Consider the following 17772-nt stretch of genomic DNA (forward strand, 5'->3'; position numbering starts at 1 on the left):
TCTATCAGAATTCTTTTCATTTAAAAGTGTTGTTTTTCTCCCCCCCCCCCCCCCCCGCCATGGCTCAGGTTTTAGTTTGGGTGGTTAGTCAAGATGTGTGGTCACAGGCAAACTCCCACTTCTTCTCAAAGGAAATGCTTGGCTATCCACGTGCTGACCAGCCTGTCACCTCCTTTCCATAGACTTCAGGGACCAGTTCCACTTCATCCCCCGCCCCCCGGGGGGGGGGTTTGCCTGTGGGCAGTTCATTGTCTCCCACCACCTGGAAGTGATCCACCCCTACAGGGCTGCAACCCTCCCTCTGGACATCAAAGGTCCCTCCCCACCATTTCCAAATTCGGCTCTCCTATGCTCAGGTTCTCCAACACTCATGATTCTGGTCCTCTCTGCCCCGCATCTGCTCTTCCTGGGGGTGTCTTCCTGTAGATCAACTCTCAAGTCCTGAAGTCTCCCCTCAAGCCTTCCCCCAAGCGCCCTCCCCCACCACATTTCCGATTCACTGTCGCCCCTTCATCTCCCTCCCCTTCATTTCGAGTCCTCATCCTAAGTATGCCCAGCTACGCTCTCCTCTCTCCCGGATCTGTCCTCTCCGTTCTGGGTCCCCATCCCGAGTGTCCCCTGCAAATAGGGCTCTCCTATCGCCAGAACCTGTTCTCTCCGTTTAGGTCCCTACCCTGATGCTGTCTGCACAGCTCTGCTCCGGTCTCCTGGGTCTCCGCCCCACGGTCCGAGTGCGCTGGCCACAGGCTCTCGACGCGTCCTAGGGCAGCGGTCTGGTGGCGATCCTTGTGTCCCAAGCAGGGCTGTGGCCTGGGCGGCCGCAGTAGTACTCGCGCGGTGGGGCCGGGGTCTAAGGGAACCCAGCGGACTGTGGACCGGTGGCGGTGGCGGCTCAGCGGGCGGAGTGCAGCAGGAGCTGCGCCCGCCCTCGAGAACCCCCGCCGAGTCATTTGACCATATAAGGACACACGCGCCCGGGCGGCGGGCTGGGCGCGCTGGCCAGGAGAGCCAGGCGCGGTAGCGAGCGCCCCTCGGCAGCCAGCCGGTCGTCGTCTGTTCCCCTGATGACGCTACCACAGACCTTTTGTTTGACTTAACCTCCTTCCTTGCTTCCTGGTGTTTGGCTCACACGGTCAACCCTCGCTGCGTCCTGGCCTTGGCTCCAGGGCTAGTTGCTATGCAGTGCAGAGAGCTGTAGCAGCTGACACCCAAGGGCGAAATGACATGGGGCTACTGTCACCAGGACACGTCCGGGTTGCGGGGTCCTGCCTGAGTGCAGCCTGGTGCAAGCATGGATGGGTCATTTGCAGATTTGGGGGAAGGAACTATGTGTGTGTGGTGCACACAATGACATGGTAGCCTTCTGCGCCTTACCTTGCAGACACTTTCCATCATGGAATGAACCAAACCGATGACCTAGAGAATCATTAATTAGTTCCACTAAGGAGCTCACTGATAGAAGGCCCTTTGCCCAACACTCAAGGCTAGAGAACTGTTGAACATTCAGTGGCTCCCTCTGGGAAAAAAGAAAACACTGGTCTTAATGTGTCCTTCACACTCTGAAGGACAAGATCCTCTGCAGAGTTGGCCTTTAAAAGGGGCACGGGACACTGTTCAACACAGTGTTGGGAGGCATACGGTATCCTCATGCCCAGGAAAGCCAGCTTCCTCTCTTGAGCAAATGAGTCCATATGCGGGCACGGTAGAAGATGGGCATGTGGAGAAGCAATGAAGGCCTGGGGTAGTGACTTGTCAGTGTTGTGAGGTGACAGAAGCCACTTGATGAAGGGATTCGCTTGGGTGCAGGGTCTGTGAAGGGATCTAGTTGGTCATCACTGAGATGGTATGGCCACTGGAAGGATGGGAAGTGGCTGGCCACATTTCCTTCTCAGCCAGGACACAGAGAGAAAAGAGACTGGTGCTCAGCTTCCTCTACCCAGCTCTTGAGAAGTGCTGTCCACCTTGGGGGCCAGTCTTTCCTCCTCAGTTAAACCTCTCTGGAACTACCACAAAAATTCTTCTAGAGGTGTGTCTCCTAGGTGATTCAAAACCCAGTCAAATGGACAGTGAAGAACCATCACTGGTCGAAGCTGTTTCCATCATTCGAGGGGAGCTGAAGGCAACACGTTTTCCAGTAAAGGCAGGAAGAACTGTGTGGTGGCTTTCTTCTGGTTGATACTTCCTGATTGGTGTCACTGGAGGGTCTCCGTGGTGGAACCTCAGAACTTGAGAAACAAGGGTGTTAGAATAACTGCCACGCAGTCAACATTAGCTACCTCTGGCCACTCCAGGGATCTTCAGGCCCTTTTGGTAAAGTTAGTTATCTCAATTAAATGATGAGGACTCTAGATGAGGTGAAGAGTTTCAGCTGAGATTTGCACTGATGTCTATGAGCTAGCAAGGCCATGAGAATATCTTAAAGGATGAGAAATTCTTAACTCCCGTCATTCACTCGGGTGACTCCCTGGAGTTGACACTTTCCTCAGAGGAGAGTGAGCAAGCTGAGGTGGGACACAGGAAATCCATCCCACTCCTGTCCCCATCTTGCAATTGAGGGATAACCTAACTAAATTCCCACTGATGGTCAAGGTACACTCTATCTTGGATTCAAAGTAAAGGGTACGTAGACAGGCTAATGGCTCTGAGGCTACTCAAGTTAGCTTTCTTATATGTAAGAGCTACAAACTGCAAAATGGTCTCATGATGGTGAGCCTTCAGCCTCATTTCTAAAACTCAGGTTCAAAGAGTAACAAAACGCCGATTCTATATTTACCCTTTCCTGTTTTGTTTTGTTTTGCTGTTTAAATTCTGTGAGTTATGCATTAGCTCTTATTCTTATTGAGGTAATTAGTTGTATAAATTTTCTTCTACTAACTACAATATCTGTGCGACATTGATTGTTATGTTGCTTTCTTTTTTTTTTTTAAGGTTTATTTATTTATTTTATATGAGTACACTGTAGCTGTCTTCAGACACATCAGAAGAGGGCAACGGATCCCATTACAGATGGTTGTGAGCCACCATGTGGTTGCTGGGATCAGGACCTCCCAGAAGAGCAGTGAGTGCTCTTAACCTCTGAGCCATCTCTCCAACCCCCCTATGTTGCTTTCTTAATTAAATGTTCTGTGATTTATTTTTGTATTTTCTTTTTGACATTAGAGAGATATGAAATAACCTCAATGATCACGTGGTCAGGAAAATCCAGTCTTTCAAAGCAGACTTACCCATTTCTACAAATATGCTGAGGAAGGGAGAGAGAGGGAGACGTCAAAGGACCAAAAAACAAACAACAAACACCGAGTCACAATTTGTGTTTGGATTTTGATCACAGAACAAACAATTAAAAGAAGAAACGTTTATGATCCAATCTGGGAAATTTTAGCATTAACAGGATATTTGACATAATTAATAAGTTAGTTTATTTTGTATGAAATGACATATACACATTTTTTTTCCTTTTCAAAATGCCGTTACTTTTAAGAAACTTTCCCAAAGTATTGACCAGTAGAGTAACAAGTCAGAGTTGATTCAAGATAAATCGAGGCAGAGGTAGTAGATGAAGCCAAAATGTATACATAAAACAGTCTCACTATGGATTTGATAGTAATTGAAGCTTGATAGTGAATGTTGAAATTTCATCCTATCTCTCCTCTCCCTTGGCAATGTTTGAAGTCTCATGATGAAAAATGTCTTTAAATTTAAAATACACATACCATTGGCCATTCCTAGGTTTCCCCCTTACATGAACCTATCTTGTATGTACTTGTTCTTATGTAAAATGATAATGCACTCGAGAATAGTCATTGCAGAGCTGTTTGTAACAGCAAAATACTGGATGAGATCAAGTGTCCCCCAATAGGAGACTTGTTAAACACAGCTTGGTACACTTTCAAAGTGTTTATGAGTGTAGCTGTTGAAAATGTGGTAAGTATATTTACTGATTTAGCATGATCTCCAAAACAACAGCAACCAAGAAAAATAAAAGTGGAGACCATTTTCCTAGGTTGTAATCATTCATTTGCTTTTGTGATCAAGAAGAGGAGCTGCAATACAGTCAGTCTTGTTTGTGACTGGGCCTAGTTAGCTGTCGGGTTGGGAGACTGCAGGGGAAGGAGACTATTTTTTTTTTTTTTTTGCATATACTTTTGTCTTCTGTGACATTCAAGGAATCCAAATGTGTTATTTATTAACAATTTTTAAATGTTTGAAAACTGAAAGTAACACATGTTCATTGAAAAAAATAAGAAACTAATCACTTAGAATTACAGAGTCAGAGGAGGGTTGTCGGGGAAACGAAGTTTAGACAATTGCTAGGTTTAATATCATCTACACATATTAACAACTCAAAGAATAAACTATTTAAAAATGAAAATTAGGAGACAATCTGGATGCATGAACAGACCGGTTACTGAAAGATAACTTGCAACCACCCACCTTTTTACAATGAGTTCTTCAATCATTCTGAATTGACGGTTTTGTATCACACTGGATGAAACATTCTGGAAAATATAAATTCTACTAGGGAAGTATAGAGCCCCGAATTCAGTCCTGTACCTGAGCGCCCTACCTATGATGAGATCTCTGCCCTCAGGTAAGTCCTGAGGCTTCCTAGTCTTCAATTTACTCCTTTGCAACATGATCTAACTAAGATCTAGTTTAAGGAATTACTGTGGAGGTCTGTAGTCCTTCGCTGTCTTGCATATAAACCAGTTAGGACCAAACAGTGCCACGTTTAGCACAGAGCGGGTCATTAGTAAACAGTAGCTCTTTTTTAAGAGTGAAGGGGTGGTAAATCCAAGAATAAGAAGCCTGCATGCTGCATTCTCATCGGGGAGGAGATTAAGACTTAGCTCCTGTTCTAAAAATGGAAATTTCTCTTCTGGTTGAAAAAATGCTGCTGTAGATAACAGGGTAGTTTGTCAAAGGAAAAGAAATCAGGACAGAGTCTAATTCCCCAAGCCACAACAAAGGCGAGTGAAAGGTTACCGAGTTCTCTTGTTTATTACAGTGGGCCTGTAATTCTGTTACCAGCCATCCACTCCCTGGGCCCCAGGGCCACACAGCTGCGGAAGCTGGAGGGAATGAGCTCTTAGCTGCACGTCCCAGGATGCTCAGGAACCATGTGAGAGGGCAAATCCTTGGGAAAGCAGCTCTCCAGGTGATCCCAGAAGGGCTATGAATGAAACAACTCCTTGGAATCTCAAAGGCCTGCGGGCAGGGTATTGGAACCCCACCTCGTGTTTTCCATTTCAGGAAGAGGGGAGGAGGGGGAGGAAGAGCAGACACAGAAGTGTTAGGAACTCTAAACCCCAGCCTCATGTATCACATCCTCTGGCCATGGGAGGAAATACAGACGGAAACATCACTAAATCAAAAGGTTCAGGCTGTGGATCAGAGTGAATCAAACGGTGACTTTGGATTGGCCTGCACCAGCATGAAGACGGAGTATCTGAGGCAGGCGAGTACTATTACCTGGTGGCAAGCCAGCTAGTGAGAGAGGCTGGCTGCAACCTCACCTGTGAGGAATAGACTGGGGTTGCCTTCTGATGGCGGTCACTTCATGGGGACCTGGAGGACATCATCGCCATCAGGAAGAAAGCAAACACATGAACGAGGTCCAGGAGACAGACATCCCTATATGGGTGTCACCGACTGACCGTCAGCACTGGAAAGCTTTGAGAGCACCTTTGTCCCTTGGAGGAGAGAGATTCCTCCCACGTAGACATCCCCACTCAACCCTGGGCAGGAAGCTGCCTGCATGACTCAGCCCTGATTCAGAGCTCACCTCCCAATTGCCTCACATGGTTGGGAGGTGAGTAAGTGTCTCGGATCAGAAAGCCAGGAGAAGCAACAGGAGTGATCAAAACCCATGCCCTCTCCACCTGAGGATCGGGAGGAGGCAGGTGTCCACATGCATCTGGAAGACACAGACCCATGTCCTGGTGTGGTGGCTCAGCAGGTTCAACATGCTTTCTAAAAAGCACCGAAAACCAGACAGTTGACAGGGCCACCGCAGCAGTCTTCTCAGAGCTTATGCAAACAAGGGCTGCCTAAGGCTTCCTCCAACAAAAGGGAGGAGTTCCCATCTTCTACTCCTAGAACCCATACTCTGTTCATTTGCCCGAGATTACCAAGATAAGCTTAGCACTAAACCAAGGGCCACCACCTCCCCTTCTGCAGCCTTTCAGGCTCTGCTAGGGAGGGAGATGCTGGGCTCTCTGAGAAGCAGTTTCCATGTCCCATTTATTTTCTCTCTCTTTTTCACAAACGTGGTTAGTGGATGCAAATAGTCAGTGTTTGAAGCCTCAAAACACGCCTGACTCCCAGCCAAACCCACAAACGACTCTATGATTCTTAGTTTTCCATGGGTGGTTAAAGCTTGCTTGGAACACTGGATGCAAGTTTCCACTGTGGCTTTGACAGGACACTGAGAAAGACTCTGGTTGGCTGAACCACCAAAAGGGGGGGGAAAAAAAAGAAAGAAAAAAAAAAAAAACCAAAAACCTCTGGCATCGAAGTTCCGTCCTGTCAGCGAATGTTGGACTCATGAGAGCTTTCCTGGTACAGATCCTGAAAACATGCGCTCACTGCATGTTTGAGACCTCTCTGTTCTCTGCTCTCAGGCCTTTTCTGGACAGACTTATTCACCCTTCAGCTTGCCTTCTTTGGCTGTCTTACTCTCTCTTGCCCTGGTCAAGACACCTCAAAACGCTTACACACATGGCCTGTGACCATTTATCCCTATATTCCTGAAAGGGGACAATTCCTTCTCCTGGGATGTTTACTTAAGCCACACTAAACCCATTTCTCTTGTATGGAGTAATTTTATGAGTCAGCCTTGCAACTTTGAGATCTCACTCTCTCTCCTTCTCTCTGGTAGACAATCTTAATAGTCTGTCCAAGAAGGGCTCTGGGACAGCCTGGCTAGAGGAGGGAGTGGCTGAACTCAGGACTGATGGAAAACTATGGAGCCATGGTAACTTTCTGTCACTACAGAGAAAATCAGTCTGGCTCACAGTTGTGAGTGTTCTTGGTTAGTGTCATTTCGTGGGCCTGTGCTGGGACTTTATCTCAGCATGGTGTGATAGAACTGTTTATCTCAGAGCCAAGAATCAAGAGAGTCAGGGTCTGGGATCCCCTGATCACCTTCAAGGACACCCTTAGCCCTCCTCTGGGAACCAAGGCTTAGTTGTTAGTGGTGTTTGTTTGTTTGTTTGTTTGTTTGTTTTCATTTTAGGTTCCAGAGATCCAACCCAAGTTTTGTGTATGCTAGGCAAACAGTTTCTACTCAGCTATTACCAAGTCTTGGGGACCAAGATTCTAGCACATGGACTTTGGGGGACATAGAAGATCCAAGTGTAGTGAAGAGGTATTTGTGGCTCAGATAAGCCCTTCTACTTTCTCTTCTTTATCTCACCTGTGAAACGAAGGGAACAGTGCCTCTCTTTTTACCTTATGAAAAGAGATCTTTTTGTAAGAGATTTATCTTTTCTTCGATCCATTTTACAGTTAGATTTAATGATAGTATTACTAGAATTCTCCCCTGTGGGTAATTCTGCACTAGAAGAAGTTAGCTATTCATGTCTTAAGTTCTCCCAGTAAGGAAATTGAGGACAATCTTCTCCCTAGTTTGGAAGATGCTTTAAAATTGGGCCTAGGAGTCTCGTGGCAGAGCTTTCCAGAACAACCAAGTTTCTTTTTACCTCCTGAGTAGTTGACTGTTAGAATACCAGGAATATATTTTCTAAAATGTGTGACCGTCAATATCTCCTGGTAGTAATATTTGCCAGAAAACTGAAATATATATGTGTGTGTGTGTGTGTATTAAGGCTATATTAACTGTACAGATATTTCTGGAATTTTCTGCAAGGGGAAGATGCCAGGCAGTTACTGTACAACAGTAGTGGGTTGGTGAACTTCCTTCTGGAACAGCTCCAAGGGGCTCCGTTGCAAATAACTGTCAGACATCTGAAACAGCTAGCAAGCTGTCCAACTCAAAAGGGACCCTTCCCACCTTTGCCATCCTTTCCGTAATTTGAAATTCTACATCTTGCATATATCCTCGAGACCTTCTGATTTCCCACCCTTGTTGCCTTGGGATGAGCTCTCCTGCCCTATTTAATCACTGTCTGCTTCCTGGTGTTGCTGTTTCTGTAGTAGGTCAGGCTTAAAAGCAGAAGAAGGACATTCTTGGGAGGTTTTACAACGAAGATGCTTGGCAAGTTCCCAGGCTGGGGAATCAGAGAGTGTAATGCGATCCTAAGCTAGAAGAGGGACTTTGGGACCACTTCCTGTTGACTCTCTGCTCCATGTGACCTCAGTCAACTTCAACCAGCGAGGAAAGAGTTCTTTCAGTACAGAGAATTTCTTCCCTTTTTACATATCAGTTATTGTATTGTTGGCCAGGACCTTGAAACCTTGAGTATGCTAATCTGCTAATCTCTCTCTCTTCCTCTCCCCCCTCTTTCTCTCTCAAACTCTTTTCATATCTTTCTCTTGAACTCTCTCTTAAACTAATTCTGTCTCTCTGAGCTAGAACCCAAGTTATCAGGCTAAGCCTCTTGGAATGTCTCTCTTTACTCTGTCTCCACCCCACCCCACCCCGCCGTCTGCTACCCAGGACCACCACACCCCTTCCCGATATCACCAATATACTACACACAGTAACTCCACACACACACACACACACACACACACACACACACACACACAGAAGCTGTGTGGAATACCTGTGCGTGCATTGTGTCACATCATTCCACACCATCTTTCTCTTGCTATTATCTGCAGAAGGAAAGGCTGTGAGCCCCTCTCAGGAAGCATTGAAACATTTCTGTGTTCACATGGTTTCCCAGCTTGGTCACTATTTACTGAATTGAACTCAGGTTTCCTGAATATACCTGAACCAGTCCGTATAAGGCCATGCAAAAGCTGTCTGGAGGTCAAGGTCATCAGGGCTGACGCCCATTCAGGCAGTGTAGTGATTTAGGCTTTGCGCTGAGATCTTCTTTGCAAACAGATTGACTGCAAGCTGATTAGGAAAGCTGGGCCTTGCACCAGGTGGCAACATACTTGGGCTTGGGAGTCATTCTTCCTGCATTAAGGGAAGTAGCTTCCAGGTCGTATCATTTGTAGGTACTCCAGGGACCTGAGAGTAAGGCTGCCAGACAGTTGCGCGTGGGAAAGTCTGAGTCCACCTATTCCTCTAGAGCACAGCTGCCTCCTGCCCACGCCCAGCACTGCCCACCACAGCTCTACTACATCCCAGAGAATTTTTCTCACAGGGGCTTCCAGGGCATCCCCCGTCTACAGATGAACCCTCTCTTCATTTCTGAGACCCAAATCTAAATTCACCTCTTTCCTTTCTGCAAGAGTCACACCAATTTGTCTATTGCTCACTTTTTAAAACATTCTGTCGGTACTAACGAGAGCCAAACCTGAACCGAGAAGCCCTTCAGTTTCTCTGAGGTCCTCCTCTGTCTAACAGCACAAGCGTGTGATATGGCTCACTGCACAGGCAGGTACACCATCCTTGGGCAACAACTCAGCCACAGCCTTATGAGACTTCCTCAGCCCTTAGACGTGTTTCTGAGAGTCTGTGAGCAGGGCTGGGAGAGATAGGAGCTCTGACACCACCTCTTCCCCCTGTCAGTCTTAGAGCAAATTCACTTGGATTGAGAGACTCAAGTTATGAATGGAAAACACTGGCAAATGCAGGCAGGACCAAAAGGTTTCTACATCCCTTGACTGGCCCTCTGTGCCCACAGATAGCTGCGAGGATTTCCAAGTCCAATAATCCTACTTTGATTTCAGCACCGGGGTTGCTTTCCAGCTCAGTAAAGGCGTCTTCCTTGTGCTACTGGAAGATGGTAGACCCTTCGGGAAGGGGATGTTGGGAAGACTTCAGACCACTGAGGGTGGCTTTGTTTGTTTTTAAAAGGTAATTGGGGGAATCTAGCTCTTTCTGCTTCTATCGTTTTCTTCTCAGCCAGGAAGTGAGCAGTAGCTTGCTCCAGTATACTGTCTCTGCTTTGATGTACCGCCACAGGGCCAAAACAACAGAATGATGGTTGAATGATGCGATTCTCCTGTCCCAAGACCTATCTAGGTTCTCTGTCTGATAAAGAGCCAGAGAAATGGGTATAACCTATCATGGGGCTTCCTCAAGGCTAGGTTTTATTATTATTATTATTATTATTATTATTATTATTATTATTATTATTATTATTATTGGGTCCCTGAGGCATCTGTGTGAACTAGATGGAGAAGCATGGGGCGTACTTTTCCATGGCAGCAGATACCAAAGCCATGGCCAGGAATAGGACCTACCCCAGTGTCTCTGCCAGAACAAGTCTGCACATGCCTAGATCCTAGACAGTATCTATGTCACATTACTAAAATGAAGAGATGTCACAGGGATCAGAAATCCTGGAGACTCAGCCCTGTGACCATCTGCATGCAGGTGGAGCGGGAGGTTTTTGAAGAAGGCAGGGTTCTGAGTGTGAGGCTGGGACACGGGGAACTTGGTAACCTGGGGAGGAACCAGGATCAGATTAAAGGTGGGAGGGTAGTTTTATCGCTCAGATGAAATCAGAGCCAGGCAGCTGGCCAGCTGGAAGGGGAGCTGGGAAGGCTAAAGCCAGGATGACTTCACTGGCAACTCCTCCACCTTCTAGTAGCTTCATTTGCCTTCCTCCCTTTATAGTCTCTGAAGAGACCATGCCCTACACACAGCCCTCATACAAGCAAAGTCAAGCATTTTCTTTGCATCTAGTGGGTTGGTGGTGGCTACTCTTCACGACTATTTTCATCAACCACTTCTAATATACCAGCATCTCAGTAAGGACTCACTCTGATCTTTGGCAAGCTATCTGCCAACAGGTTTATTAGGGTGAAACCGTTTGAAGTCTATTGTGATTGCTAATCTCTGAGAAAACAGGTCACACATTGTACTGCTAGTTGGTGGTGGTATCCAAAACCAACACTGGCCTGTGTTTCTCAGGCAAGAAGGATTCTTGGCTCAGGCTCCAGAGGGAAGTGTGTGGTATGCACGTCTTCTTGTATCAGCTTGTGCTCTGTTGTGCTGGCAGCCAGAGGGTCCACATAGGTGGGAAAAAATGTTGCAGAATGCAAGACAGGGAGCTGTGAGATTCTTGACCCTTTTAGATTTGCTCTCACAGTGCTAAATAGCCTGTCAGGGGAAAGCCAAAGCCATGGCCGCTGGCATAGGAAGAGCTATGGGATGGACCCATGCTGGGTGTTTTTAGGAAGCTACATACCACACAATAAGCCCACCTCACATAAGAAGCCATGGGACCTAGGCACAGAAGGTGCTGGAGTGCATCAAGTCCATTTCATCGATTGCCCAGTCTCCAACATTTTGCTCCTAAACCTACGGCTGTGCACTGAGTTGCCATGAAACTTAAAGAGGAACAATAACACGAGCAAATGCTCAAAGAATGCAAGTAAGCCACACAGAGCCCCCTCTGCTTGAGACACCTACAGCTGATTTCAGCTTAAAAACCAATCCTAAAATGTACACAAAACGAGAGGATATTAGCATATATTTCTTGTATTATTTTAAAAAGGTAACTAAAAAGCCCAAATTCTAACTCTGGAAGAAGTATCAATGTCCATGCTGTCTCATTCAGAGACAGTTTTTAAGATGATAAACTGTGGTGTACAAGGTTTGTTTCATTAACCCTTTCCAAGCACGGCATAGTGAACTTTCTCTCTTATTCCTGATTTTAATGGGAGTCTTTTATTTCTGACACATCCAGAGTCCTCGTCTTTGGGATGAATAACACAAGAATAATGTCAGAACTTGGAGCTATTTTGACATTCACAGTGTATAAGGCCAAGGATAGGGTTCAGAGGTAAAGCCATTGCCTAGCATGCTTTAGGCTTTGAGTTCCATCTCTAGAACGATAACAATGAAAAGGCAGGGCTCCTATAACGTCCTTCCAGGAATCTGATATGTACTAAGTGACTCATGGTTACAGTCCCCCACAAGATGAGTAAATCTCCCTCCATCCACTTCAAGTGTGATTAGAAGAAAAGAAACTAGCTGAATAAAGCTAAAACTCTAGTAAGTTCTGGTCAGGACTAAGATATGGAAGGCATATCTCACTTCTGGATATATATCCCGAAGCCCCCAAATCAGGATCTGTACCCACTCACAGAAGTACCCATGACCACAAGAGGTGTATATACCTGAAGTGTCCATAGATAGATGGATGGAAGAACAAACTCTTGCATATACAATGGAATGATAGACATAATAAAGTATTACATAGTCCTAGAATGGCAGGAACTTCTGACACATGCTACAGCACAGGTAAAACTGGAGGACAGTATGTTAAGTGTAATAAGCCATTCACAAAAACACAAATCTACAAAGCAGCCAGATTAATACAGATAGGAAGAACAGGGGGTGGGTGGGGATGGTAAGGATGGAAGTAGAGTCAGAATTCCATTTTTAGAAGACTAAAAAGTCACCCAGTTGGTATATTAGGTTCAAGACCACAGTGTGACTGAAGTAGACATTTAACAGTATTTAAGAAGGTGAGGGAAAATATGTGGCAAGTGCATGTGTGTAAAGTGATGGAAACATGGGCAGAGCCCTCAACCAGACCCAAGAATCTTCAGTGCTCAATTTTATGTGCTCACTTGATTGGATTACTGTGTAGCAAGCTATTTGGCCAAACCTTACTCTGGAGTTGTGGGTGAGACCCACCCTTGGCTCATCAGCCTTCTGATACAGAGACAGAGTAACCAAGAGGATCAACGTCAAAGGGGAAGAGGTTTATTTTGACTCCTGGTTTCGGAAGATTCAGTCCATGGCCACTTGGCCCTGTTGCTTGGGATCTGTGGTGAGACAAAGGCCTATGGCAGATGCATATGAAAACGAAGGATGCTCACCTCATTATGGCCAGGAAGCAATGAGGAAAAAAAGGAGCCAAATTTGGAAAAAAGAGAGTGTGACTTCCATGAACCACTCACGGGCACTTGCCAGCAGCCTAACTTTCTTCCATTAGGTCAAAGTCCTAAAAGTCCTAAAATGTCCACCATTTTCCAAAAGTGCTTTCATCTGGGGACTGTTTTTGTTTGCTTTTTTTTTCAACACCAGAGCCTGTGGGGGAAACATTTAATATTCAAACATAATAGCATTTGAATTTTCATGACAAATGAAGCAGTTTAGCTTTTATTTTATGAGTGCCCTTCAACCTGTTAGGGCCTGGGTAGAGCAAAGCCCGACCTACCCAGAGGAGGAGAGATTTCTTTCTGCCTGACATTTCTAGGCTGGATCATTGGGCTTCCTTCTCAATAGCTGAAATAGAAATTCAGCAGCTCCTGTGTCCCAAGCCTGCCCATTCTCACCAAGTCAACTCTCCCTTTCCCATTTCTCAGGCTCAAGGCTCCCTTTGGCTTTCAGCTTATTGACTGACTTGCTGACCCCAGACTTGTCAGCTGCCACAATAGTGTAAGCCATTGTGTGTGCACGTGCATAGAGTCATCCCTCAGTATCACAGGGAGATCGGCTCCAGGAGCCCCTTCAGGATACCAAAATCTGCAGATAGTTGATACTCATATAAAATGGTATCTAGTATTTGCAATAAAACCAAGGGGGTATCCTTGCATATACTTTAAATCATCCCCAGATGGATACAACACAAATGCTTTACAATAGTGATACTCTAGACTGTTTAGGGGGTAATGGCAAGGGACCTAAAGTCTGCATATGTTCAGGAAAGAGACAGGGAGAGAGGGAGAGGAAGAGGGGGAAGGAGATCATCTGTTCTTCCATTCCCAGAACAACAACAATAAAATAAAACACAAGAAAAACTCATCAGAAAAAAAGGCATCGTAAGAGTGGAGCAGAGCATCCGTGATGGATGGAAGCCACGTGTAGGTTTCCACAGACACTACAATAGTGTTATTGAGAACATCACTATTTGTATATGTGATAGCAGAGTGTCTGTCCACTTTTGAGTACACACTGCACAATGACATTTGTCATAGCTATTTGTTACCCACAAGAACTACATAGTAAGACCCCATTACTGAAGATAGCTTGTACATTGGTTGCATGGCATAGAGAAAACAAGCTGGAACCAGAATGGAAGCTTCCACCCTTCTGGCTAGTTTACATAGTGTCAGATGGTGCTGGGGCTCCTGGGGGAGAATTGTCACCAGAAGTCTTGCTCGGCTATGGAGTCTGCATATTATGGCTGCTGGTGTACCAGGTAAGAAGTGCCTGCTGCTGAAATGGTGACAAACCATGGAGAAAACCAATCCTCCTTTTGCATTCTAGGCCCACTCTACAGGAGGGAATTCATGTGTAGTTCTGTCAACCTAATCTAAAACCTGTGGCTGAGGCAATCATGGCTCTAGTGGAAAAGCTACCACCTTCGTGTTGCTAAATGGACATGATGTGCCCATCAGATGGCTACCTAAATAACTATGCTTATACAAATAAATTAGTGCTACCACCATCCTTAAGAGAAACTCTTTTATGTAGAAGGCAGCAATAACTCAAAGCTTGCTCGTGGTCAAAGTACTGAGATTAAGGAATTGTTGGATATTAAGCCACAAATGGGACATCTATATCACCCCTTCAAGACCCCAGGAATATCATGGGAAACTGGGAAGAATGTAAGAGTCCAGGGAAGGGGAAAAATAAAGTAGAATTCTATCTTTAGATTATGACATGACTCCTACACTCTTGAACTCATAACGGTTGAGATATTGACAAAATCAATATAAGACTGGGCCTGTTTCCCTGGATTCTTGAACCCGCCAATCCCCATAACCTATAGGCAGATGATAGTAGCTAGGGAGAAGGGGCTCGGTGGGGTCCCCTCTTCCCCAAGTATCTAAAGACACTTAATGGTTCCTGGGGGAGGGAGAGAAATTTTCTTCAGTGGTGTATACATTAGCAAGGAACCCGTGCTTCTGTAAACTATTTCTCAACTACAACACTGTAATCAGCCTTAGTGAAATATATTGGAATGTCGATAGATGATAGATAGATCGATCGATCGATCGATAGATAGATAGATAGATAGACAGATAGATAGAAACATAGATAGACAGACAGACAGATAGGGAAGAAGGGGAGAGAGAGAAAGAAAGGAAGAAAGAAAGAAAGAGAGAGAGAGAGAGAAAGGAAGGGAGGGAGGGAGAAAGGGAGAAAGAAAAGGAGATAGTGGGGGTGAATATGGGGGAAATCTGTGTATGAAAACACCATAATGAAATCCATCATATATATTCAACATGTACTAATAAAAAGTGAACTCAATGCCTGTCGGTAGTGCATTGTGGAAACGCTTTTGTATGGAGTGAAAGCAGTTCACACCAGGCAGTGCATGCACCATGCCCACCCTGACAGAATCAGAAGAACAGAAATTGCCTCTGTGAAAACTCACACCAGAATGTCTTAGCGAAGTGAGTCAGCTGAAAAGATGCTCCTAAAAACAGAACACTAGGACAAAACAAAAAGTCAACGAAGCAACGTCTAAAAACCACAGCCCTCTATCTACCTGAGCGCCTCCGCAGCAGAATTGCTCTGACAGAACACACTTTATGGTGACAGCACAGCCTATGCTTTGCACTTGGCTGGATCAGTCAAGCCAAGGAACACATTTACAACTCAGTATTGTATATAACAGACTGGAATGAGGAATGTAAAGAATGTGTAGAAACATAGTCAGTTGCATTAAGCCACGCATTGCCTATCTCTCCCACTCCCAACCACAGTCTTTGGCATAGTCTTCAAGGAGAGATGTCTTGTTAATTTTATTGATCACACCTACACAGCAGGATTTTCTGTCTCTATTCACTGGCAAAGCAAGCATGTAGATCTGTAAAAGACCACCAGAAAGGACCAGGATGTCCCATCCTCCCCAGAGCCATCTCCACTCTGGTGTGACAGTTATTTTGAGCCTAAGACATTTAAGAAGGAGTAAAAGCAGAAAGAACATTCTACCACCCCTGCTCCCCATCTGTGTAAAAACAAGACATAAATTTCCCTTTGTGCCTCTCTCCTCCCTGTATCATGAGAACAGCCCTCAGGGCACCGCAGAGGTCTGTACAGCAAACTTCTCTCCCTCTAATTTCCCCTTCCACAATTCACCATTTCTTTGTTTATAAAAGAAAAGAAAACATAAATTCATTGTTGTTTTTTTTTTTTTAAACAGGATATAAATCCTAAGGTCTGGTCCCTCTTTTGGCTTTCATGCTGTTGTGAACATCTCTGCAGAATAGAATAAAAATCTCAGCAAAGACAATTTTGGTGTCTTTTCTCCCTGCAATCTGTTTTCGTAGTCTGACTTGCAGGCTTCACTTGCAAAACAGGGGGCTAGGAGACTGGTGCTTTGGTTTTTTTTTCTCCCCCTCATACCAATAGTGCAGCATTATGAGGTACACACAGTAATCAGTGGAAGGTCCAGGCTGCACTGGCAGGATTGGGAGCTTGGATTCATTACCATTCTTTGAGACAAGCCATCTGATGGCCTTCATGCTAGTCTGCCCCACCAAGACTGGGTGACCTAAACATACAGATTCCTTTTCTTATAGCTGCAGAGGCCAGAGGTCCAAGATCAAGATGCCAGTAGACTTGTCTCTTTTGAAAGCCGTAGACAAAAATCCATCCCATGACTCAGCCAGCTCTTGGTGAGTTGGCTTTCCTTGTCTTGTAGACTCATCACCTTGATCTCTGTTTTCCTGTTCACATACTGTTCACCCTGTCCAAAATACCCCCCTTTATCAGGATGCACCTCATTCTGAAGTAGAATGCCTGCTAACCACTTCACATTAACTGGTTGTTTTTGTAACCGCTCTATTAACAAATGGGGTTCCACCCTGAGTTATTAAATGTTCCAGCTTCAGCGTGAATTTTGGGGTTGGGGAATATTCAACCCCTTAGCCAAACTAAGGGAAAGGTGCAAATTATGTCAGACTCCATATAATCCAGGCCTTTTGGGAACAAAGCTACCTGGTAGGAATAAAGTGACTATCGCTTCTATCTATCATTACCAGCTTGACATTAGTCTGGGGAATAACCAGTTCTTCATAGGCAGGGCAGTTCTTCACACAGCAGAGTCTTCATGGATTGATTTGGTGTTAATGAAAATGGCTCTACAGTTGTATCCTGCTTTGTTGGAGGTTATGGACTAGGGTTTAAAGACCAACAGTCCTGTCCCTAATTATTGAATGGTAGCTGTTAGGATAGATTCATCACAATTACAGTTGGGTTTCCCTAATTGTGGCTTCTTCATCTAAGGATTCAACTAACCATGCCTAAGAAATACTCCAAACAACCTAGAAGGCTCCAAAAGGCAAATCTTGAATTTGCTGCATGGAGATTATTACACGTATGAAGTGATATGTAGGCATTGTGACAGGTATGTCTGAGGTATATATGAAGATGTGCCTAGGTTATATGCAAACATGATGACTTCCAATGCACTTGAGAGTCCATATATTCTGGAGGTCTGGAACCAACCTCCTGTGGATATATGCTCTACAGAAAGTCAAAAGCCTGAGAGAAGAAAATAAACTCCACTCTCATCCAGGAGACAACTTTATCTGAAATGAACACTATTACATTGATATCAGAACTGCCACGTTCAGGTGTATCAGTGAGCTAGAAAGCACAGTGTGTTCTGGGCTCAGAAAGTAGAATCCTTGCTCTCAGGGACTCTTTGTCCTAAAGTTTCACTTTCCTGGCTTATTTCTTTGATTTAACAGAAAATATGTCTTGATTCCCTCACT

At 45.1% G+C, this 17772-nt stretch overlaps 1 protein-coding gene across 3 annotated transcripts in view; it reads right to left on the bottom strand.

Annotated features, from left to right (window-relative positions):
• Fhl2 (four and a half LIM domains 2) overlaps positions 1 to 17772 on the bottom strand; it is a 75273-nt gene that overhangs the window by 39958 nt on the left and 17543 nt on the right. The window contains exon 1 of one of the 3 annotated variants that reach the window (NM_010212.4): positions 674 to 933. The exons of the other annotated variants lie outside the window; for them this stretch is intronic. The gene's annotated coding sequence lies outside the window, so the exon portion shown is untranslated. Of the gene's footprint in view, positions 1 to 673; positions 934 to 17772 lie in introns of those variants that run through there. 3 annotated transcript variants of the gene reach the window in all.

Source organism: Mus musculus, chromosome 1 (genome assembly GCF_000001635.26).
Source record: "Mus musculus strain C57BL/6J chromosome 1, GRCm38.p6 C57BL/6J".
Classification (NCBI taxonomy): Eukaryota; Metazoa; Chordata; class Mammalia; order Rodentia; family Muridae; genus Mus; species Mus musculus.